This window comes from Sinohyriopsis cumingii, chromosome 11 (genome assembly GCF_028554795.1).
Source record: "Sinohyriopsis cumingii isolate HCF-2022 chromosome 11, ASM2855479v2, whole genome shotgun sequence".
In the NCBI taxonomy this organism is placed as follows: domain Eukaryota; kingdom Metazoa; phylum Mollusca; class Bivalvia; order Unionida; family Unionidae; genus Sinohyriopsis; species Sinohyriopsis cumingii.
In genome coordinates, this window is record NC_142971.1 from 42,840,700 (window position 1) to 42,865,996 (window position 25,297).

The following is a 25,297-nucleotide window of genomic DNA, read 5'->3' on the forward strand; positions in this document are numbered from 1 at the left end:
AGACTGTCTGAATTCAGATGAGATACAAGTTGGGATCGAACAACTCTTTCTAAGATTTTTGACATGAATGGGAGATTAGAAACTGGGTAACAGTTCTTTAAATCGTTATGGTCGAGTGTTGTTTCTTTCTTCTTCAGCGGAGGCTTTACGATGGCAGTTTTGAAAAATGTTGGGAATTCTCCGGATGAGAGAGAGGTGTTATTAACATCAGTTAGTGAATGCAATATTAGATCTAAACACTCATGCAGCATGTCGTTATTAAGTAATTAATATCAAACCCATAGCCATTCCCACATCATGTCGTTTTTAAGTAATTAATATCAAACCCATAGCCATTCCCACATCATGTCGTTATTAAGTAATTAATATCAAACCCATAGCCATTCCCACATCATGTCGTTATTAAGTAATTAATATCAAACCCATAGCCATTCCCACATCATGTCGTTTTTAAGTAATTATTATCAAAATCATAGTCATTCATACATCATGTCATTATTAAGCAATTAATATAAAAACCATATCCATTCACACATCATGTCTTTATTAAGTAATTAATATAAAAACCATATCCATTCACACATCATGTCTTTTTTAAGTAATTAATATAAAAACCATATTCATTCATACATCATGTCGTTATTAAGTAACCACAGCCATTTATACATCATGTCGTTGTTACGTAATTATTTTCAAATCCATAGCCATTCACACATCACGTCATTATTAAGTAAATATTATCAAAACCATATTCATTAACACATCATGTTGTTATTAACTAATAAATATCAAAATATAAGTATTCGTTCATCATGTCGTTATTAAGTAATTAATATCAAAACCATGGACATTTTTATGTCATATCGTCAATAAGCAATTATTATCAAAACCATCTTCATTCTTACCTCATGTCGGTATTAAGTGAAAATGTTTAATTTGAAGGCGTAACACACAAAAAGCTCAGAAGAGTACTTACGATACATTTTTTGATAAGAGTACTTACGATACATTTATTTGGCAAGAGTACTTACGATACATTTATTTGGCAAGAATACTTACGATACATTTTTTGATAAGAGTACTTACGATACATTTATTTGGCAAGAATACTTACGATACATTTTTTGATAAGAGTACTTACGATACATTTATTTGGCAAGAATACTTACGATATATTTTTTGATAAGAGTACTTACGATACATTTATTTGATTAGAGTACTTATGATATATTTATATGATAAGGATACTTAGGACACATATATTTAATAGAGTATATGCTTCATATTTTAATAAGATTACGCAATATAAGCGTTATTTTCTTTAAAAACTTTAGTTTATATAAACCATTTAATTCTTTCGAATGGCATCTAATTGTGCATAAAAACGCGGCTCATTGATCTTGATTCAAACTGGAGAAAGATTTCCTTGACTCGCAAACTTAAGTCACATGACAATAGGGAAAAGAAATATTTAAACTTTGTTGTTTTATTGTTTTTCGCACCTGCGATCGAAAAGCTACGAATCGTTGCGGAAGATGCAAGATAACGAAAGGCAGTTTCTCTTCCGCATGACAGCAAATGGTGATGTATTCAAGAGAATATAATCTAGGCTTGATTTATCTCCCCTTTGATTGATCGTTAACGGGACAATATATTATGCTGATTCCTGGTTTTATTTTATGTTACTAACAACTGTTGAACACGCCGATCGTAGTGTGAAACCAGTCAATGATGCGGATCTTCTTTATGGAAATAACAACGATCCGTGTTGAGGTGATGAAAGTTTTGTCAAGTAGAACACACAATGAGCATAGACGGTTTTCGAAATAAAAGTGCAGGCTTTTGATCTAAGTCGTAACATTTGAAATAAAATTGCGAAAGAACGCAGCTAATGGCCTGACAGAGATGATTTAGTAATGCGCATAGTTAAATAATAACATTCTCTCTGAATATTCTTTTATTTTGGAATTATATCATGTTCCGAATCGTAAAGTTTAAGTTGTTTTTCTTTTTTTCTTTCGTTCTTTTTCTTTTCTCAAGGTAAAACAAAATCAACAGAGCCCAAACACATCCACTGGCAAAGGAAGTCAAATAAAATCAAAGACTTTAAAATATTTTATATTTAAAAAAAACATTTATCACCATATGAATTAGTAAAATAAAATCTTTGCAGATACGGAACTTTCACTAAAAAAAATGGATAAAAAAATTTGAATGATGTATTGTGAGTCACATGGCGTTGATGCATACTACTTAACTATTTCAGTTATTGGTTAATTGGTATATATATATATATATATATATATATATATATATATATATATATATATATATATATATATATATATATATATATATATATATATATATATATATATATATATATATATATTCACTAATATGTATATTGCATGCTGACAAGCTTTGGATACAAAAACAAAATGGAACACAAGATGTTGCATAGATTTGTATTAAATTTACAAAAGAAAAGATACAGTTGAAGAATAATGACTTACAGTTATGACACTTTCACTTTCTCGCATCTGAAAGTGTTGCTTTTTCTTCTATTTCTTGCTCTCTTCTATCTTATCTCCGACTGACTTCCCCTACCCCTTCGTATTTGTAGTATTAGTAGCAGTATCTGTTATCATTGTCATACAAATAGCCCCAGATTTACAATCTATTTATTACTGTAATTATTATTTTTATTATTAGTTGTAGTAGTAAGTAGCACTAATAGAAGTGGACCCAGGGGGAAATAATGGTGATAGTAGTATTAGTCAGCACTAGTAGAAGTGGGCCCAGGGGAAATAATGGTGATAGTGGTATTAGTTTGTTTTTGTCGTCGTAGTTATTGTTGTGTTTATTCTCGTGGGCCGCGGGTGGCTGGATGGTCTAAGGTGTTCGCCTATACAGATCACCGACATCTCACCTCTGTTCATTTGAGTTCGAGTGTCCAATTTGGCCAGCACGGTTGTGTAAGAAAGCTTACCAGTAGATTCCCGTGGGTCGGTTGTTCTTTCCGGGATTTTTCCGGATTCTTCCTCGGCCAGATACACTGGCCGCCATGTTTAGCTTCAATTGTGCTGCAAAATGGCTTAAAACTCAAAACTTCGGCAACTTTTTGTTCTTATTATAGTAGTAGTAGTTGTTGCAGCAGCTACTACTGTTGCTGTAGAAACAACAGATGCATGCAGTTGAAAAGAACAACTATAACAGTGAAATGAGGAGAAAAATAAAAATGAATTAATGTTACTGAATATTTTCTGTAGAGAATTTAAGGCACTTTGTGCATTATTAAAAAAATGGGAAGGGCACAAACTGAAGAAGAAAAAAAACAACCACGCCTGCACGAACTGCCATCTTATCAGATCTCAGCTACGGCAAAGTCGAATTAAAGTCCTCATTAATCAATTAAAAAAGGACGACTACTCTTGGGAATTTTTTTAAGTCGTTTATCTCCGTATGATTCAATGAATCGTATTAGATTTTTGTCAATGCAAGTGAGCAGGTAGAAAGTTAGAGCTCCGAGCATGAGGTTGTTATCCTTGCCACTCAATTGTTAAAGATTTCATATTCTCTCCAAAGAATATAAGTTTCCATAATGAATGGAATCCTTGTGTGTATAATATAGTTTGGAACCATGTGGACATTTTAGACGACTGGTTTGTTTATTGTTTCTAATATAACATGTGGCAATCCATGTCTACGTCTTTGAAAATGTTGAAAAGTCATCGCAAAGCGTTTCCAGGAATACATATGCAGCCCATATATCAAAACGTATTTTAACGCACCCCACCGTGTTCCAAAATATTTGCGTCGAATTTGACAATGATTTCGCTGAATGTATTTCGTGCCTGTTATCTATCATAAAAAAGACTGGAAATATAAACTATTCAAATATGCTACTCTAAAAACGTATGTATGTCATCTAAACAGAAGACAAAACTACGCTATAACCTGTAGTAAACTCTCTCTCTCTCTCTCTCTCTCTCTCTCTCTCATACATACATACATACATACATACATACATACATACATACATACATACATACATACATGCATACATACATACATACATATATATGTCTTTCGGAAAGAGTTCGGATGGTTATTAATACACATCTCGACGATTTTGTTTGAACCAATGGCTTTGGTGCAACATCGCTATAATCATTGATATCTTTTCTGACACAGAGACGAAAATTCTGTTTACATTTAACTGTAACCATATGTTAGGAACAATTTACGCCTTAATGCACTTTTCAAAATCAGAATTCAAGTTGATAATGTCTTAAGCTGTATTAGTATGTTTGCTATGCCCCATGAGCTTTTCGGACACTTGCCGTTCCCCAACCATGCAAAAAGAGGATTCATAGTTACAGCTCCGTCGAGATCCGATTCAACTATGCACCCTTCGTTTTATTTCCGGTTCATTTGGTTTCATTCGGTGACGAAGGTACACCTGTCAATAATGTATATAACATCGGACTTGCCAAGTGTTGACCATGCTTATGTTATCGTTTCTCAACATGAACCACCATGTCGTGAGAATCTCTCGAAGAAATTGTTAATGATGTTTCCAAGACTTATGGGAAAATACAAAGTTCTCATGCCGAAATTTTATTTCAAGATTTTCAAAATAGATATTGCAGAAACAAAACGAGAATCCGATTAACTTTCACACGTTCTAATTATTTTATACGTAAATATCCATCTCTGCACAATTCCATTTGTTATATGCAGATTTGTAGCCTGCAAAATAGATCGAAATATATGGGCTAATATTTTCGAATAAAGTTACTATATTAAAAGTACACATTAAATTATAATCTATATTTTCATAAGGCATATATTAAATATTGCTGTGTAACACTTAGAATGAATCTGCAAACATCATTATCTACGATAATAAATCCAATGTGATGTGATTGATTTAAATCTATCTACTCATCTGTATACCTCTATGTCTATCTGTCAATCTGTCTGTCTATATGTCTGTCTATCTATCTATCTATCTATCTATCTATCTATCTATCTATCTATCTATCTCTCTATCTCTATCTCTCTATCTGTCTATCTATCTATCTATCTATCTATCTATCTATCTATATATCTATCTATCTATCTCTATCTATCTATCCATCCATCCATCCATCCATATATCTATCTATCTATATATCTATCCATCTATATATCTATCTAACTATCTATCTATCTATCTAATCTATCTATCTACCTACCTATCTATCTATCTATCTATCTACCTATTTATCTACCTATCTACCTATTTATCTACCTATCTACCTATCTATCTACCTATCTACCTATCTATCTATCACACATTGTAAAATCTGTTATGACTTTCTGACATACGAAACAAAAACATGGCATAAGGAAGACATGTTAAACAAAGAATGAGAATTTACGACTTTATCAAATTATTAGCAGTTAGAAAAATATTTCGATATGGCTATATAATGCAAATCATAATATCATAATGGTTAGAAACTGTATTTCGTATTCTACGGAGATTCGAACCCAGGTGTATAAACGGGACCCATCGCCTTGCCTGCAAGCACCAGTTCCCATGTCATCACGACTAAACACACATTACCAAAAATGATGCCACAAAGTCGGTACTATATGGACTCGTGCGTTGTATATATGACACATAATAACTAGATATACTCATACATCTATTAAAGCTGAGTCATTTTACATTTTTTGCATAGAATTGTAAAATGACAAGCATTTTTAATTCTGAATATAAATATTAATATCCTAAAATGAAAGCATAACAGTTATTTATAGTCAATATCAGTTTTTAAAAATGAATAAGTAATAACAATAAAAACAACAACAACAACAACAACAACAACAATAATAATATATGTATATTTAAGTATATACATACATCTATGACATCTAAGACAAAAATGTATTTTGTTCAATTAAATGCTGGGTGATTGCGTAAATTATTAAGACAATGAGAGCACAAACATCATATTTGAAAGAATGTATTAAAATATATGTTGATCTTCAAGGATTATTTTGATTATTTATCATGTGTTTTAGATTTCATTCCACAAAATATTTATTGGCATTTAAATTATCAAAACATTTTTTGTTTTAAAGTTTTAAATGATGTTAACCCGTAAAATGTTCGTGATTCAAATAATAAATATTTGGTTGAGACAAGCTCCAAGATTTGCTATTATTCATTTGAAAGAAAATAGTCATGCCGATCGGCTTCACTCATTAGGATTAAATTAATAAGCTCATTCGTTCTTAGTTATTGTTACCGTTAACTGGAAACTTTCCTTATCTGTGCTTTTTCTCGAGTGATTAATCGATACGTCGCGCTGATTTCGTGCACGACGCTATCTTGTCCATTTATTCAATTTATTCAATTTTCCCAGTTTCGGATAAACACAATTGATTCTATTCGTCCTTTTTCCAGTTCAATCCCGTCATGCACTGCTTCCATGGAAATGAATATTTATCAACGCGGAGGTAATTGCTGACCGGGTTGTAACGGTACGACAACCACGCCTTCTTTGGTGTCAGCGAGCGACAATTAGGCTCTGCAATAATATCGCTGAAAATAATACCAGCAATCAATGAATAATTGGATGTATTAAATTGTATCAACACAACGCAGGCTACATTTATCCTGCACATTATTGTACGAAGATTAATCGTGCGATAGACCGCATTAAAGTGTGTTGGCACCACGGGAACTAGAAACCTATCATTTTATTCTCAACCCTACCCGTTACTATGCGCTCCATTTTTAACGCGTGGATATCGGAGCAGTGACAACTCCGTTACATCGTCATGTAGTTCTTTCAAGACCCGAATAAACTTAATTATCTTATAATCTCGCTTGATAAAAAGGTAATGCACCGTTACCTGGCCTTAAACCGCTCGAGACGTGCATTCATCTGATTCTCTTGTTATCTATTTGATAAGTATTAAGTAATCCGATAGCGTCTTCTCAAATTATTTTGAAGAAAAATATTTGAATCAAACGTGATCTCAAATTATATGTATTCGACAATTTGATACATATACGTACAATATGAGAACAATTTAATATTACTTAAATTATATGACGACAAATTTCCAGCCCATGTACTTGGAGACGCGACGACTGTCGTCATGTGTAAGAATAGACACGATACAACATTAAGTCCCGATACCATCTTGTTATCAAAGCATCGGGGTTATCCTCAGCACACATCAGATATCTGTCGAGCTATCAGAAAATAAAACCAGCCATGAGGAAACTATCAAAACACCGCACAACAAACAAAATTCAACAGCATTATTCTGAAAGAATTGAATTTGAACAATTCAAGTTTGCACACAGTGGACCTTATAATGTTTCGTCAATACGAACCTTTGCCTGCCACATTAGCAACACTTTAGGGGAGACTAGTTCCGTAACATAGTGCGCCTGTATATCAGGGACTCTCTTGTTTGTTCTACTAATTACTCCTAACAAATATTTGCATAGACCCAGATTTGACTGCGCATTATGCGACGATAGATCTGGATCTTTGCAGTTTGCTGTTGGGCTCGACTTATAAGAGAATAGAAGAGAGTATATATGGCAATATTCTATTTATTTATTTATTTATTTATTTATTTATTTAGTTCTTTATTTGACTTGACTGTTCCAATTCATAACGCACATCAATTACTCGCATTAGACCAGATTTGAAAAATAGGAAATAAACATAGTGTGGAAAAGTGATCATTTACTGGGGATCGAATCCAGTACCATGGGGGGGGGGGGCGAGAATGTAACTACTCACAAATGCCGACATTCAATGCATGAGTTTTACAAAAGGGACTCCAGTTTCAATAAATAACTAAAAACAACGTTTCCACTAATAATTTGGTGACAATATATTTGTACTGAATAATAAGTATACGTCAAAAGAGAGAAAAAAGACAATCGCGATTTTTTTCAACAGTCTCGATTTATATTCGCCGTACATTTTACAACTTGCAGATCTGACGGCTCGTTTACTTCGTTTTCAACAGATTTCAAAGCGTGCAACATACGTAGTTTTGATCCTTTCTATTATCTCAACTCCTGACCCAAATCTCAATATAGTCAACAAGTTTAATCAGCAAGATAGTGTTATGCTGGCAATCTTGTACCGGAAGAAAACCCAACGACAGTAACCCTACATCATCGCTCACTATGGAAGAACTTTCGTGTATTAAAATATTGGCGACTTGAATGCCATTTAGCATATCAAGAAAAACTAATCTCGCGAAAGAAAATAATGTGATTGAAAATGGTAAATTGCAAAAAAATATATTATTTTTTGGCAAACACTTAATGACTTGGAAATTTTCGCTTATTGTGTAATGTGGCGCCCTAATTTAAGGAAATAACACTATAAGATTGATCAATGACAATTTTGGTGGAACTATCCAGTAGTTCATCAAATTTGTGACGTCAATTTCACTTGCTCTGATGTTATTATACCTAGCAGCTGAGTCAACAGTGTATGAAAGATCGTTACTCTTGCAAATCATTTTTAAGTTCGTAATTTGTACTCCTAATGAGATGCTTAACACAATAGAAACTGTACTCAGAAAGCACGTGCAATTTAGACTTTATTCTGCTTGTCGCTCGTAACAATATTAAATTCAAATTTGCAACTATAGCCCTTGTTTGCATTCGGAGAGTCCAGTATCTATTCATCCATCCATCCATCCAACCATATATATGGCCTAGTGGTTAGAGCGTCCGCCTCTGATGCGGGAGGTCGTATTTTCGATCCCCGGCCGAGTCATACCAAAGACTTATAAACAAAATGGTACTAACAGCTGACTCACTTGGCTCTCAGCATTAAGAGGTTAGTGTTAGAACTGGTCGGCCTGGTGTCAGGATAATGTGACTGGGTGGGGCATCATGCTACATGTCTGCGGCATGATGCCCCAGTGCTAGACATCGCTATAAACTGTCTCACTGCAGACATCGTAGCGATATGACTGAAAAATTGTTAAAGCTACGTTAAAAATAAAAATAATCACATCTCATCACATCATGCAAGGCATAAAAAGAACGTTATAAATAAACCTAATTTTTTTTTTGTCATTATATTTATTTGACTATGGTACAGATTTTGCTTTATCACATACTATGAAAGCCAGCTGCGCCGCCAGTATAGGTGGAGTTTGAAGGATAAGCAGTCCTCCAAAAACCACCACCTACAACACCATCCCAACATAGCCGCCATTCTTAACGTATCTGTGCATGACGATCCAACACCCACCCAATCGACAGACATACTAATTTCTGCATAAACTTATTTTGAATAAGCCATTGTCATGGTTATTTGGAGTGGATATTTTACATTTTTGAGTAGATGAAACTAAACTATATTGACTTCCTTTTTTTTTTAGTGATGACATGGAAAATGCCATTTACTGAAACTACACCATGGTACCGACAGAATATGACAGCTGTAAAAATATGAACCTTCCCAAGCTGCGAGATAGCGTTGGTTGGAACTATCACGATAACTGGATATATTTACCTTACAACATTACATATTGTGCAATCCTGATCTAAATGCTTTAAACCAGCAGAGTTAACCGTTGTCGCTATCTGTTTATACAGAGCTAATTCTAAACAAAAGTCTTTTATTTCATGCAAATTGAAAAGTCATCAAGAGAGGGGTGGTAAAATAGTTACTGAAATATAAAACACCAGAGCCCATTTTGCACATCAACTAACACCTCATTAAGTCTAAAACAGTGTGCAACAAGAGCTCGTTTGAGTTCTGCATTCCCGTCTCAAACACTTATAAACAAAAACATCTTTATTAACAGAGACCGTCTTTCTGTCTTCTACTGAGCTACATCTGGCTAGGAAATCACATATGTCACATGTATGTCAGAATTTCCAACAATCCTAATGATGTGTAAACTTTGCACGAAATATATAAACGTGGATAAACACATGGAATTCGTATCTGAATTCCATTTTCTCAACCTTAAAAATAAATGTGTTTTTGTCATATCATTAAAGCTATAAGCGGCCATATTAGATATGCGGTTGACCTCCTGATGGCCTTGCCGCCATGCATACTAAGGTGTGGTTGCTATGGTATCAAACGTTCTCCTCGAGTCTTGTTCACACCTGAACGCGATGTTCCGAAGGATGACTGCATCTGGTAAAAGTTTCAAACTCGTGAACTGCCAGCTCGGTAAAACATACGATTGCTCAGGTCCTGTTAACTTCGTGTAATTTACTGAAGATCATTTTTGTCTTTCTCAGACACCACTCTTAGAATAGTACCTAAATTGCTCCCCCAGTACGTCGTATGATGCAACTAACGCAGAGCAACCTGTTTGCGGAAGCGTCCTGTGTATATTGTATATAGATTGTTTACTTTCTGCCGTTGTCTTCGTTCTGCATGCTTTTTGAGCAAGTTTTGTTGTTGTTGTTGTTGTTGCCATATCGATACCTTTTATGTTTAGTCTTATTTTGCATATTCTACTTTTGGTTGTAGTGATTTGACTCAATGTAGATTTTGATAGGAGTGATTTGTCTCCCTGGGGATTTTGGAAAAGTTTTTACTGTACCATTTTTGCTATCTAACTTATGCTCGGCATTTTACAGCCAGTATTGTGTCGATGTGCCGTTAAACTCCACAAGCATAACAAAAAAAATACCATGGCAATGCGTCCACAGCAAAAACCTGAAAGAAAAATGTTTACCCTTTAACCTTCACATTTTTTAAAAATTTTCTCAGTAAAAAAGAGATAATTGGAAAAGCTTTGGTTCTTTTAAATGAAAATAAACTGTGTCAAAGCCCTTAAAACCGTAAGAAAAGCTTTTCCTGTTTTTCGAGCTGAATTACGCCCAAAACAATATATATTTTCATTTCCAAGAACAATCATCCTCTAAATTTCTATAGAAATTGATGAAAAGATAAAGTTTTTAGATGTCTGCACTGGATCGCACAGACAAAGCATTTAATGTGATTGCAATAACCTTGACTTTCATTTTATGGCCCCTCCAAATCATGGTCCTTTACTCTTAACAGATAAATTTCCTGTCAACATTCAAGAATATCCCTTGATGCAAACATAACAAGTGGAATGAAAAAGATAATAAACTAAATGTTGGAAATTGAAACAAGCATATAACAAAGGATGTTGGAAGAAATGTCACCAAGAAGGCCACATTCGTCCTGATTTTTTCCCCCGCAAGTAAAGAATGTATAAAGATTGACATGTAACAGTGATCTTAGATGAGTGCTCATTTCAAATTAAATTGTCATATAGTCGTATGTCACTCAAACCCTTTAACATATTGATACTTCCGACCTATACTGTCACTGTCAAAGGTGTAATCATCACGTGAGTTACACGCACATAGCAGCTTGATGGACTTTCAGGTGTAATGTCCGTCACCTATTTGGCTGTCACTTTATATCATTTATAAACTCAAATCTTCGTAACTTAAACATTTTTCAACCATTTTAATGCAATTTACAGTGCGCACTACAAATTTAACACTAATTCCTGCTGGGTAAATGCCAGTACAAAAGGCTTTGATTTGATATGGTAATGAGTAGCTATGGCTGCTTTGGCAATATGTCATTTAACAGAAGCGGTTGAATAAATTTCATATGTTTCGAGCCTTTGCGATGGCAAATTTTAACGGCTTTCAAACATTTTCTTGCCATGAATACAAATTAACTCTATTTATTGCCACGCCACAAAAATACATATTTATTTCTTAAAAGACCCCATCATACATGTTTCATATATGACATCGTGACGTACATTCTGACGTCATGAAATGCTATTTCACATGTGCAAGATATACAAAAGAACTCTGCTGTCGTATGATAATATAAACGACAAACATTCCTTTGCCTTCATAACAGCTGCCTAACATTAAACAGTTTTGACACCCTGGTGCCACGTACTCGTTGTGAAAAGGATCAATTGATGTTAATGAAAATATAAAGCGAAACTGAAATTGGACTTGACATGCATCAACATATATAAAAACAATTTTGTATGGCCATAGAAGGAATTCGAGAACGATGTGATGAGTTTAGCATTAATATAAAAGGCAAGTACTACAAGAGGGAAAAAGTGTAGTGTGCCAATTAAGAAACAATGTTCCACTTCAACACAGTAAGACAACTCTATAGTATGCTTCCGGATAATTTCCGAGGGCGATTCTTTCCAAGTAGACTCCGGAAATCTGGGCTACCTAATTCTAGTGGGTATATTAATCGCTACTTAAGCCTTAAGGGTTGACAAAAAACTTGCTAACAAACAAATTTCTCTGAGTGTTCGTTATGTTCGCACCTATGAATGTAATCAAATTCGTTGATATGAATCTCTACAGTTGAACAGTCTGTCGCGAGTTCAATCTTGCAGCATGGATTCTTTCATCCCTGCATCCAGACATCAACCATGAATTCATGCATCTTAGCATACATGGCTACATTAATTCAAAAGTCCAAATATATTAAACGAACATGTCTACAATAGGCAGTTATTTTGTTATATTGTGATTATAAATCCCCAAAAAGGCACATATCATCCGAGGAAAGAGAATAGTGTAACAAATAAAGAAAAACAATAGCTCTGTATATCAATTAATTCAGTAGTCTTTCCATGTAGGTACGAGGATGCATGCATCCGTCCACTCAAACTGCCTACCGATATTCATCTATCATACCAATCTAAAAACATACTCATACATTCAGCTGACCTGTTCGCCCATGCATTCAGCTGACCAGTTTTCAACTAATGCAGCTTCAAGTGCTAATATGCATACAGGAATAAGAATAACACAACTCTAGGTGCTACTGTACGTGCAGGAGTACGAGTAGATGTAGATTCTGATGCACTAAAATGTACACTCCTCGGCTTTTATTTATCTTCGAAATTAGTAACGTTCCTAATTGTCCGTGGAACATCTAACTCGTTTAGTTAGAATACTTCAGCCATTACGCATTTTTAAATATATGACATCGTGGCTTGCATTCTGATGCCATGAGATGTCATTACACATGGTCAATATATAAAAAAAGCAACTGTCTTAATATTAAAGAACACTGTAAGCTTAATTTCAACCAATATAAAGTACCAGACATGATTCAGAAAAGAGTTTTCAAAACATACATGTAAGGGGTCAGAACAGATACATGGGACAGATTATAATAATAGTGTTGTCCAATGAATCATGAACTAAAATATTTTTTATGTGTGATACTTTCGACAGGGGAAAATAATACTTGTAACATGAGTGTGTCATGAGTTAGAGCATTTTATATATTTCTCTATCTATATATAATTGTTAATTAGAACATTTTATACATGCGGTACTTAATACAAATAGATCATCATAATGCGTACAACACTGTGTTGTCCAATGAATCATGAACTGAAAGATTTGATATGCGTGGTGCTTTAGGCAGGTCATCATGATACTTGTAACACTGAGTTGCAAAGTGAATCATAAACCAGAAAATGTTACAAGTGTGATGCTTTAGAGCGATCATCATAATGTTTACAACGCTGTGCTGTCCAATGAATCATGAATTAGAGTATTTTATTATGTGTGATATGTTATACAGATCGTCATAAAACTTGTAACACACACACACACACAGATATATATATATATATATATATATATATATATATATATATATATATATATATATATATATATATATATATATATATATATTAGCGATTATAACTCTTGTTGGAACTTTAACTGATCCTGCTATTATACATTTTTTTATTTGTTACCATGACAGAATTAAGTTTAACTTTCCAAATCAATTAACTTACTACTGACTCGGATAACATCAGGTTTTGTTTACACAGGGCGGTTGCCCGTCCATTGGCAACTAAATACAGCTTCAAGCAAATTATGTAAAGAACGCACATCCTAATCCATGCATTCCTTTAAGCTCATATATCCTGTGCGATAATTATTGAAACCTATCTAATTTTTATCAGAACATAGTTAGGCTCAAACAATTAATAAATACAGTTATCTTTTATATTATATTTCAGTTTATGACATTTCAGAGAAGACAAACGTCGCTTCTAAAATGCGTCTGATTGGTAAAATAGAATACCTTATTTCTGCATCAAAGCATGTTAGTAAATATTTTACACCAATGACATATCATCTATCTATCTGTGTTCCAGTCTGTGGCGGTGCGAAACAACGTCTCAATTTAAATCTGTACCGGTCGTATACTAATACGGTGTTCGATCTTCTTGCGCCTTTTCTTACCTCTTTTTCTCATTGTTAATAACGTACACCTTCTGCGTCATTTTTCATTAAGTGTTACATCAGTTAACAAATGGAAATAAATTGCAAATGCAGTACGTTATGAAAGCTCATATTTTAAGAAGACAAAATATAGATATTATATTTCAGGCTAATTCATACAGCTGTTACGAAGTGGTTTTTGTACTTGATATCTCTTAGAACTGAACGACGCTTTTTTGCACGAGTACTTGAAAATAAAGGTATTAACATATGAAGTATGACATAAAACCCGAGAATTAAGGCACAATACAAATCTTCTCAATTCAAATGAAGGCACAACCATAAATAATGGGCTTGAAAAAACCGTACTCAAGAGCCTAACTTGTATTGTATCTCGGACATTTTAGATCGAAGAATTGTATTTTTTGTTTATACACTTTTCTTCCATGTTTAGAGTTTTCTTTTTCTTTTCGTGAGTTTTTCCAATTACAACTTTATAACAATAAATGTATAATTTATGCTTACATTTAATTTATTTATTGTTAATTTAATGTCACGTTTATATATAAATATTGAATTATGAATATAATGTAAATATCTTTTGAAGTCCAATATTCTACTTTATAGAATAGATGAAATGCGTTATACCAGTTCTACTGCACGCTTATATCCTTATTTTGTTACGATAATTTGTATGCATGAATTATTTTGCTCCTCTTGTCTCCATATGATTTTAGGCCTTAGTTTTTGCCCAGGGGCAAAACCTCATCCGGAAATGGTAACTCAGTAACACTGATTTGTATGTAGGTAAAAACATAAACTGATTACAAATCTGCGTACATGTATGTAATGATTAGCTCTATTAAAACATTAAGTTTTCACCTGAATTATAGTACAATGCTACATTTAAGATAATGACGATACAAACTACTGTAATATAACACTCCTATACGAAACCCCTCCCACAAAAGAAAACGGTTACTAGAAAGATAACTAATTCTTATGTGCGTTGTACAAGCATATCGACACCTCCGTGTCTAGTACGTCTTCCAATAATAATTTCCGTTTACTGTTAGAACATTGTGTATTTGTCAAGCACGATGATCACAGAAGTGTATCTCACTTTATTATTCACATCGTATGACCGTTAATTGTGACACATTATCTCGTATATACATGTACACTTGGTTAAAATTAGGTCAGAAGGATGTTCGTATACATTTGTAACTTTCAATAATTAGTCTTTCTTTCTGCCTGTCGTGTGTTTACAACATCTTTCATTATTTGTATATACTAGTGTCTGTGTTTGATTTGTAATTTTACCTGATGAGAGTTTTCTGACTGTATTCAAGTTATTCATTATACTTAAATTATTATCTCCTGTAATCTTCCACTGATGATGATGATGATGATGATGATGATGATGATAACGATCTAAACATAATACAGACACGTTTTCAAAATAGTTAACGTTTTTCTTATTTATTTTTTTTAAATTTTTTTTAAACATTTCAACTGTGTGCCGTAATGACTGAATCGATCTGTGTTTTGAGTTAAAGTGGCGCATAATCTTGCAGAAACTAATTTAAATAAGGTATAATTTTAATGAAAATAGTTTAAAACATCATGTATTTGTAGGAAAAATCAGACACCGTTTTAAATAATCTTCAATACTTAGATCTTTAATGTGTATTTGAATTTTATTTTTACAATAGAAATTTAACAGATAACAAGAAACTATTACTTTTGGTCTTTTATGTTATTTTAACCGGATACATACAGTACTCTGAAAGTGAAAATCTGTTAAAACAGTTAACAGATTCAATGCAAAATAAAGTTGAATTTTAAAATTAGTCAATCGTACAAAGGACTTATTAATTCCGTTGTGATTTTTATTTGTATTTGTTTTATTTCTAGATTGAATCGCTTTAAAAAGAATTCTTTTAAACGTTTAAAAAGTCATAAATAAAAATTATGACTTCAAAGTTTGTGAAATAATGCATTTCAGAAGAATTCATGCACTGTTTTTGTTTACTGCAAGTTGTTAATCGTGTAAAATATTCAAAACACATTTCTTTCATTTAGTCTTAAGTCTGTTTAATCTTGTTACTGTTCAATATGTTCCTGAACAACTAACCAGCCTGGGCTAATTAGATATGAATATAACATGAGTATAGCTTTGGTTTCCTTCATCCTATAATTTTATTTATAAAATCATTAATATTCCATTTTCAGTTTTCTATAGCAAACTTAATGTAAAACTAAATGTTATAACATTTAAAATATTCATCGGTTTCCTGAACGGGATCATCATCTATGAACCAATAAACACTTCAGCCAATATACATTTATCTATAACATACCAAAATATAAATGTCTTTACGTTCTGAAAAGCTACTTGAATTGTAACGCAAGTGCTGCCTCTATTTAGATGTTATCTATGTGTTAGTGTTTTAGTGAGCAGAATTCGTGCTGTATGCGCAAAACACTTAGAGTAGCACTATTTTTAGGGATTAAAACAATTATAGAGTCATGCGACAGGTGCATTTTAAGTTGAAGCATGGTGTCTTAATAATATTTTAATAGGCTTCATAATCGGTAACATGCCCTTAAACCAGTCTTACAAATTGAATATGAAACGTATAAACCGAATGATATATAGATAGTATACGTAACGATCTATTTTTACTTTCTTGTTATCTTTCTGGTTATTACTTCATGGGAAGAAAACAATGTCTGTGTTGTAGATAAATATATTTTAGAACTTATTTCATGATTAAGCCTTCTGAATTGAATATATGAACACATCTGAAAGTCCCTCCCTATCTATATTGCTTTTTTTCTCAATGGAGGGGTTCGTTCAAAAATGAAAATCTACGACCTGCAAAATGTATAGGAGAATTTAATTATTATTATGAAGAATTCCATATTTTGTTATGCAACTGTTTTAAGCCTACTTTTTCAATTCCAAATGAACTAGATTCTTTTCTTCTTTTTTTTTCCACAAACAACAATATATATTGTCTCCAGCAGTACTGGCTTATTGCCCTTCTTCGAATCAACTGTTTGAACTAAAATATAAAACTGATTACGAGATAAATCGTTTTGAAATTTGATATACAAAAAAGAAAACGATACGAAACTGAAAATTATCAAATACATAAATTTGGTCCTATGTTGAAGCGTTTCTAAAGCACTCATGAACGTTGACTGAACTTCTTTAAATTTATTGGTACAAGAGTGTTGTGTTATTCCACGATAAGAACATATCATTTGAAAACCTCTGAGCTTGAGGCATATCCATGCAATCCTACAATTCACATAGATCATTTGAAATTTGAGTAATTACCGTATGCAGTTCTGCAATACGCACATATCATTTTGAAATTTGAGTAATTACCGTATGCAATTCTGCAACACTCACAGATCATTTGAATACTCTACTGAGCTTGAACGGTATTGTATGCAATTCTACAACATGCACAGAACTGAAAACTCTACTGAAATTGACGGCATAGCATGTAATTATATATAATACGCATAGTTCATCTGAAAATAGAGCTTGATTGTATATTTATAATATCGTATAAGACGTATATTACATCTGAAAACCGAGCTTGACTGTATATTTATGAAATTGTATAATACACATAGATCATCCGAAATCTGAGCTTGACTGTATATTTATACACTTCTACAATACGAATAAATGAGCTGAAACCTATACAGAGCTTGATGGTATAATATGCAATTCTAAAAAAACGCATAGACCATATAAAAACTCGACTAAAACTGGCAGTATATTTTCACTTGCTTTGTATACGTTGTTAATCTTTTCCTCTCTTCCAAGGCCACATTCCAATTACACCTTTATTAAAGAAATGGTGTCTGATCATTCACACCACAAATTAATGACATTATTTATTAATTTTTCAAAATGTAAATCAAAATTTATATGTCATATGCTTGGGAAAGAGCACATAGGAATAGCCTATTATCCAGTGTGCACGTGTTGTGACTAAGCAATAAAACAATAAATAAATCGAAGTTAGAAAAATGGCAGACGTAATCAAGAAACAACCTACATTATCAGACTTGTTTTAGATATGCCATACCAAAATTAAATGGAGAACAATAAAACAACGATACAATTGTTGTCTGGTTAATCTTTTTATATATTTATACAATTGATTCTTTTAGAATTTACTCATTTTACAACACCAACCCGGACTGTGCTGCATATCGCGAATTTCCACTGTGTGTACTGTTTTTGCATGAAACTCTTAGAATATACATTTCAATAAATATGTGCATTTTTGAGTCACTAAACAATACTTACTCCAAGATAAAATCCAACTTTATTTAGCACATTTTTAGCGACAACTATGTCGTGCCATTCTTTCTTTTTATAATGTGATTCTGCAATGTTTAAAAGCAACATGCTTTAATTCAAAATCAGTGAATTCACCTTTCGTACTTAACGGTCAAAGCAAATGTGCACTTTGTGTAAAGCATTCATTCAGCGCTTGCTTTCTTCCAGTCATGATATGTAGTGTCAAATACAACCGTCAAAAACCTGTAACTTAATAAGAATTTACATTTGAATTGTTTCTCCCATAGTTGCCACACCCGACAACCGCCCGACGTGTCGGAGATAATGTTTCCCCAGTTGTTGATTGCTTTTCGCAGCAGGAGTTTTTAGAAAACCCTAAGCCTGATACAAGAAGTTTGTAGTGCCCGTCATGTTCCGTATTCAATTGAAATTTAAATCTCTTAGTAGGAGTTTTTAGAAAAGCTCCCACGTACTAAATTGATGGTTTGTCCAGAGATTAATAGGAAAGCTCAACACTCAATAGCAGGTCGCCATGTTCAATGTGCCTAAACATCACGGCAAAGAAAATAACAGAACCTGGAATATGAATAAATAATCTTGAATAATTCTGACCAAAGATAAAAATTACTACTAATACTATTTATTTATTTATTTATTTATTTATTTATTTATTTATTTATTCATTTATTTCTTCTTCTTGTTCTTCTTCTTCTTCTTCTTCTTCTTCTTCTTATTATTATTATTATTATTATTATTATTATTTTACTACTATATCTGATAACCCAAGGAAGAAGAAAACGAAAAAAAAGAAGAACAAGTAAAAAAGGAGAAAAGCAAGAAGAAGAGACGTTTGATATAAATACTGTTTTGTTTAAATGTCTTATTTAGTGCCACGACATGCCTAAAACAAGTTTTTCTTTAAAAGAAAAATAGTGTCTTTTCTGGCAAATTTGCCGCTATTGGCAGTTATGTTTATGTGACGTCGGTAGTTATAAAATTAAACAGCGACAACTTATGTAGTCAGCTGTATAAATTTATGTAATTAATTCTTGCAACAATCAGTAAAATGTATCATAAACATACAAAGCATAATGTCTGCTTATTATGTCAATATCAGCATTTACATCTCATAAACATACAAAGCACAATGTCTGCTTATTATGTCAATATCAGCATTTACACCTCATAAACATACAAAGCATAATGTCTGCTTATTATGTCAATATCAGCATCTACATCATAACAAATATGACGTCAAAGACAGCTGTTATCAGGCCCACATGGTCTATATATCAGTGTAGTCTAGCAATAACGAACCATTTCGTTACATGCTGATATTAATATATATATATATATATATATATATATATATATATATATATATATATATATATATATATATATATATATATATATATATATATATATATATAGTAGCATTGCAAAAAAATAGCATATATTTTTGCAGTGTTTGCCAGATGAAATTATGTAGAAGTGAAGAATACATAAGCAATTCAGAAATGTGCTTTTGGTTTTACATGCATAAGAGAAAATGTCGTGATAACGCATCTCATCGATACTGTATTCAGATCTAATTTCGAGATATCTGCTTTTATTAACTTACCAGAAAATACTAGAGTGAAATTTCTGACATCACAAATATGAGTGATAAGTAGTAAAATAAAACACACTAGTGAAAATAGATATAAATATCCAATGAAACGATGTACACTTAGATTGTAAAATCCACACAGCAATAGCAAAGCTTTCAGTATGCCTGCTTAAGACATTTTTAAGATTCCAGACGAAAGAATTATGACCATATATTCTCACAGGTAAAAATTAGTCCTTTCAAACACGTATATATAGCAGGAATCCGAATTGAAGGGCTTTTTAATATCCCAAAGAGAACAAGAAAAATTTCACGAAATCAATGATTTCACAATGGTTAATTTGTGGAAAATGAACAACGTATGCCTCCACGATGAGCACGTACAATACTAGCAGGTAACCGAAGCTGGGAAATTATTTAAATACTGCCACAAGGTCTGATACATTTTCAAAACCAAATCAGCATTAAGATTTTCATAAATTTGCAGAATTATCTTGTCAACGGTGGGAGCTATCAGACCTTAACAAGTATTTTTACACTCTGTATATGAGATAAGCCGGTCGAAATATCAGATTTGTGGCGGGAAAGTGGTGATAGGAACTTGCTGATGAGGCATTAGCGTTCTTAAAAGTACGGATAAAACTTATCTTACCTTATCAGAGGTTTCACTCGTCCAATTTCTCTGAACTCCGTGGAATTGATAGGCAAGAGGGTTTTATACACGCTCTGCAACTAAATATGTTTATCAGCAATGTAATTAAGGAATCGATTTGCCCCTTGCCGTCATCCATCTTCTCGATATGAATCTTTTGAAAATCTTATTTCGAAGTCTTTTTAATACATCATTCATGGAGTTAAGTTCAGGGCAAAAGGCAGAATATCAAGTAGTCAACGAGACAATATTATTGAGCTCAAACGAACGTGCGTGCCACTTAGATTTTATTGGTTGCAATAGGCCAAGCGCGTGCCTCTCCGCGAAACATCGTTATCTGATGCGAGCAGAAATCAAGTTTTGTTTTCTTTTTTATTCCTGAATAACAGAAGAAAACGGATTCGTTTTTGTATTCTAGTAGTTTTCTATCAAATGTTATTATTTTCTGAGATGTCAGATGCTGAAGCTGATTGATGCCCAAAAGGTGAAGGGTATCCCTTAGATGTTTTTGCCCGAGAGTAATTGTTTTTCAAGAATGGACATGCCAATCTACATATTAATAATCTATTATTAAGATCCAGAACTGATTTTGTTCGCTAAACATATACTGTTTACGACAATTCTTCAAACGTGCCAAGATTATACACTTTATTATGATGATAACTGATAAAAACGTTTGCCTCAAGAACGACTTCAGGGAATATAGCAGTATGCCAGCTTTAATACGAATGAATGTTGCAGCCAATTTCTGAAAAGTTTCTTTCTTCAGGTCATCATTTCACCATTTTGTTTTCAAATATGAGGTCATGTAATTGTCTATTGAGGCTTGTTCATATATTCCATACATGTTATTTTACAGTAAAATGCTTTCTAATGTATAGCAGTATATATTACCATGCAAGTAGTTTTCTCACAATGTTGCATGTTACTAAGACATTCAATAGAGCGTCATTGTTGCCTTTTGCGTTTATATTTTCTCCAGATTTTAATGCTTCTGAATCTGGAAATGATATGTGAGGCAACCATAAAGTAAGAAATTAGTATCTTAACGAGAAACAAAAAGGAAAGAACTGCCATTGACAAAAGTGTATAACAGTTATAAGAAAATATTTCCAGAATATATTAACATGGAAATAACTGTGTCTTTATGGTGGAACCTTACAACATTTATTAATCTAATTAACACTGGGGGCGGGGCAAGTGAATGTACTTGTATATCTTGCATTGTTTTACAGTTAATTGGATGGATCATAATTGCTATTCATCATCATTAATACTTATATGGATAAATGTAGATACAACATTTTAAATTTATTTAAACCTCTTTAATTCAATATTTCTACGAATACTGCTAGCGCAAAAGACACAGTCAAAATAAAACAGATACAATAATCCTTTTAAAACATTTCAACGGGTTATGGTCCAAATATGCGCAAAAAAAAAACAAATAGATGGAGAAAGTACGACAAAGTAAAATTCCAGTACAGTAATATTGCACAATACCCTAAACAACTTTTGGAACAGCCAAACTCAAGGATATTATTTCACAAATCAAAAATAAATTACAATACCCGTTAGAAAATGGAAACAATTAGCGAAGACAAAATAATATTTATAAAACATATTTCACATCATAAATACCGGTATAAAAGTACCAAATAATCGGTGCAACTGTTTACAGAGAGGCGATACAAACATTTCATTAGTTTTAATAAACTAGAAATAATATTAAATGCTGAATCCATGTCTATTAATTTACAAGTTTGGACGGGACGAAAGTGTGATCAAGGCTAGTTTCTCTGCATAGTATTATTCAAGGGGAAATAGTTTCACTTTGCTGATTTCAAATATGCCGTTGAAGCAATCGAGCATGAAAACAGATCAACGGAATGATCAGTCAATTCGGTTATTTTTAGACGATGCATTTGGAACAGCAAAATTTAAAATTGGTGTTAATGGATACTTCCTAACTATACTGAAGAAATATTTAAAATCGGGCCAGCACTGTTAGGCAATCCAGTAGTATAAAAAATGGAACACCTGATTATAAAGGGAATTATTACCATATAACAAACAAGATGACATTTACAAAGTTGAATAGATTTTAAAACTATAAAGCTGAACAGCGAAATATATTTACTCGTTAAATATAAAGGATATGATGAATAGTTTGACAGCTGGGACACAGCTGAACTATTGTCATTGAAAGAAATTATGTATACACGATCGTTTACTCAGGTTTTTGTTAGATAATGCGTTTATAGAATGTAATACGGTTACGCTGATGGCATGCTTAACATCAGGATGGCGGTGCCTGTGCTGAGCACGACTGCACCAGTGCACATGTCGTCAAAAACAATATTTGTCACGTAATAACAAACATTCATTTGTATAGGTGGTAATGGTACCATAAGCTAGCATCGATTTGATGTTTCCTTTCTTCGACATAGGATCTTTCGTACCACCGGGTTTCTTATAATATAGCAGTTTGTTATGTATTTTAAGTTTGCTTGTCTCCAAGTTGTCAATTATCCATTCCAAGATCTTTTCATTGGATTCTTTTTCTTTTGATCTGACACTCGAACTACAAAGTCGGAACATTATGTTTGCATTTTTACTCGTAGAGTGGACTGAATGAATTCATTTGCAAGATTTGCATTATCATTTACTTGTATGTGTAACTTTTACATCATCGTCTTCATACAGCGTTATCAATATCTTTAATTTCATAATTTTTGCCATCAACTGAAGAGCGCAGTAAAGGCTATTTTTTCGGTTATTTAAATAGATAAGACTGGAAAAAATCAAGTTGAAAATATAAGAATTTATCGAACACGAGAATATAAATAAATCCATTTATTCAGCCAAAACAATTATCACTATTTGGAATAGAATATAGCTATTGTAAACAGAACATAGAAAATATAATCGAATAAAAACTGACTGAGAAAGATGAATTGGAAACAAATCAAAACAATGAAATCTGTCAATGCAAGAACTGTTTTTTTAAAAATCACATTTTTGTATGATTTTGTCATTTATAATGGGATATCAAACCGTAGAAAGAGTATCAAAATCTATCTTGATCAAAATTATTTCAGAGACAAATGCATTACTTAAAAGAGTGTCAGATACTTCACCGGATATTTGCCACGAAAGATGCGAAAATCTCTTTCTGCTTTAAATCCAAGTTGTTGATAGCATTAAGACATAATACATTCAAAAAGACAATAGAAGACAGAGAAGACATCGTCAAAGACTTTGCAAAACCAATCACAGAAAAAATCCTTAAATAAATTTGTACTAGTTGCTTGATGCTGACACATTTTTGCCTTTTATGACAATAATTATGACTCTAATAACGGAAATAGTTTATTGGTAATGTAGGCCAGAGGCCCATAATACTACAGCTATACAACAATCTAGGCCAGAGGCCCATAATACTACAGTTTCAATCAATACTACAATGACGTGGTGGGACAAATAGATTGAATAATTACAATACTTGTCATTACAGAATCAGCTGTTTTCTTTGCAACAAAGTCGCACAGGCAAAAATGATTCGACATTTTCTTAGACTCTTCTATCTCTGTTCTTAAGGACATTCTGTACTTTTGCTCTATTTCATGTTTCTAGTGTTTGACCAATAGAATCCTTTTCTCTTTTGTTCAGGGGCAGAATGGTCAAAGGAAGCAAATATATGACAAGATCAATTGCTAAAGTGCGTATGTCAATGTGGACACGTGGGCGCATTTACGAAGATTAAATTAAATATATATTGTTGTTCTAAAATGTAATACTCAAATAGTTTAACAAAAGCCTATTCAGTCCTGAATGTTGAATAATCTGCAGCTTAAATGTCATCAAAAAGCTTCCAAACGAATCTTTTTGATCGCTATGGACTGTTACAACTGTAGCAGGGTACAAAACTGGGTCAAGACAAGTGGGCATCAGGTTTATCATAACAAATAAGAGGTTAGTACGAAAATGGTTTCAACGCTCGCTGCTTTCGTTATGATATCACACCTTTAATTTGACCTCGTCCAAAAATATCGACGTAACTTAACATTGATTTTGCCTTATTTCTAGCGGGGATACCAAAAAAGTGAATACTTGACAATTCAAAGTTGTATAATCAAAATCTAACAAATAACACGCATTGCTGAAATAGTCGCTTCTGAACGCATACATGACCAGTATGACTTTCACTATAAACCAGTATCACCAACACCATCAGCATTGTAAACTCCAATCATCAATGGTAGAAGTATGTTAATGGACCACTAACATTTTCAGGATTTTGTGTTAGTACTTTTTAGCGTTATTTATAATATAGTATATTAATCTGATGTGTTCATCATTGTGAAATGTTTGTTTTATGTACTCGTATTGTAACTGTCTACA

At 32.8% G+C, this 25,297-nt stretch overlaps 1 protein-coding gene across 1 annotated transcript in view; it reads right to left on the bottom strand.

Moving 5' to 3' along the window:
- Positions 1–21,106, bottom strand: part of LOC149788017 (transcription factor GATA-3-like) — a 72,724-nt gene extending 51,618 nt beyond the window's left edge. Inside the window, exon 1 of the mRNA XM_089974285.1 lies at positions 20,894–21,106. The gene's annotated coding sequence lies outside the window, so the exon portion shown is untranslated. The remainder of the gene's footprint in view (positions 1–20,893) is intronic.
- Positions 21,107–25,297: the final 4,191 nt, after the last annotated feature.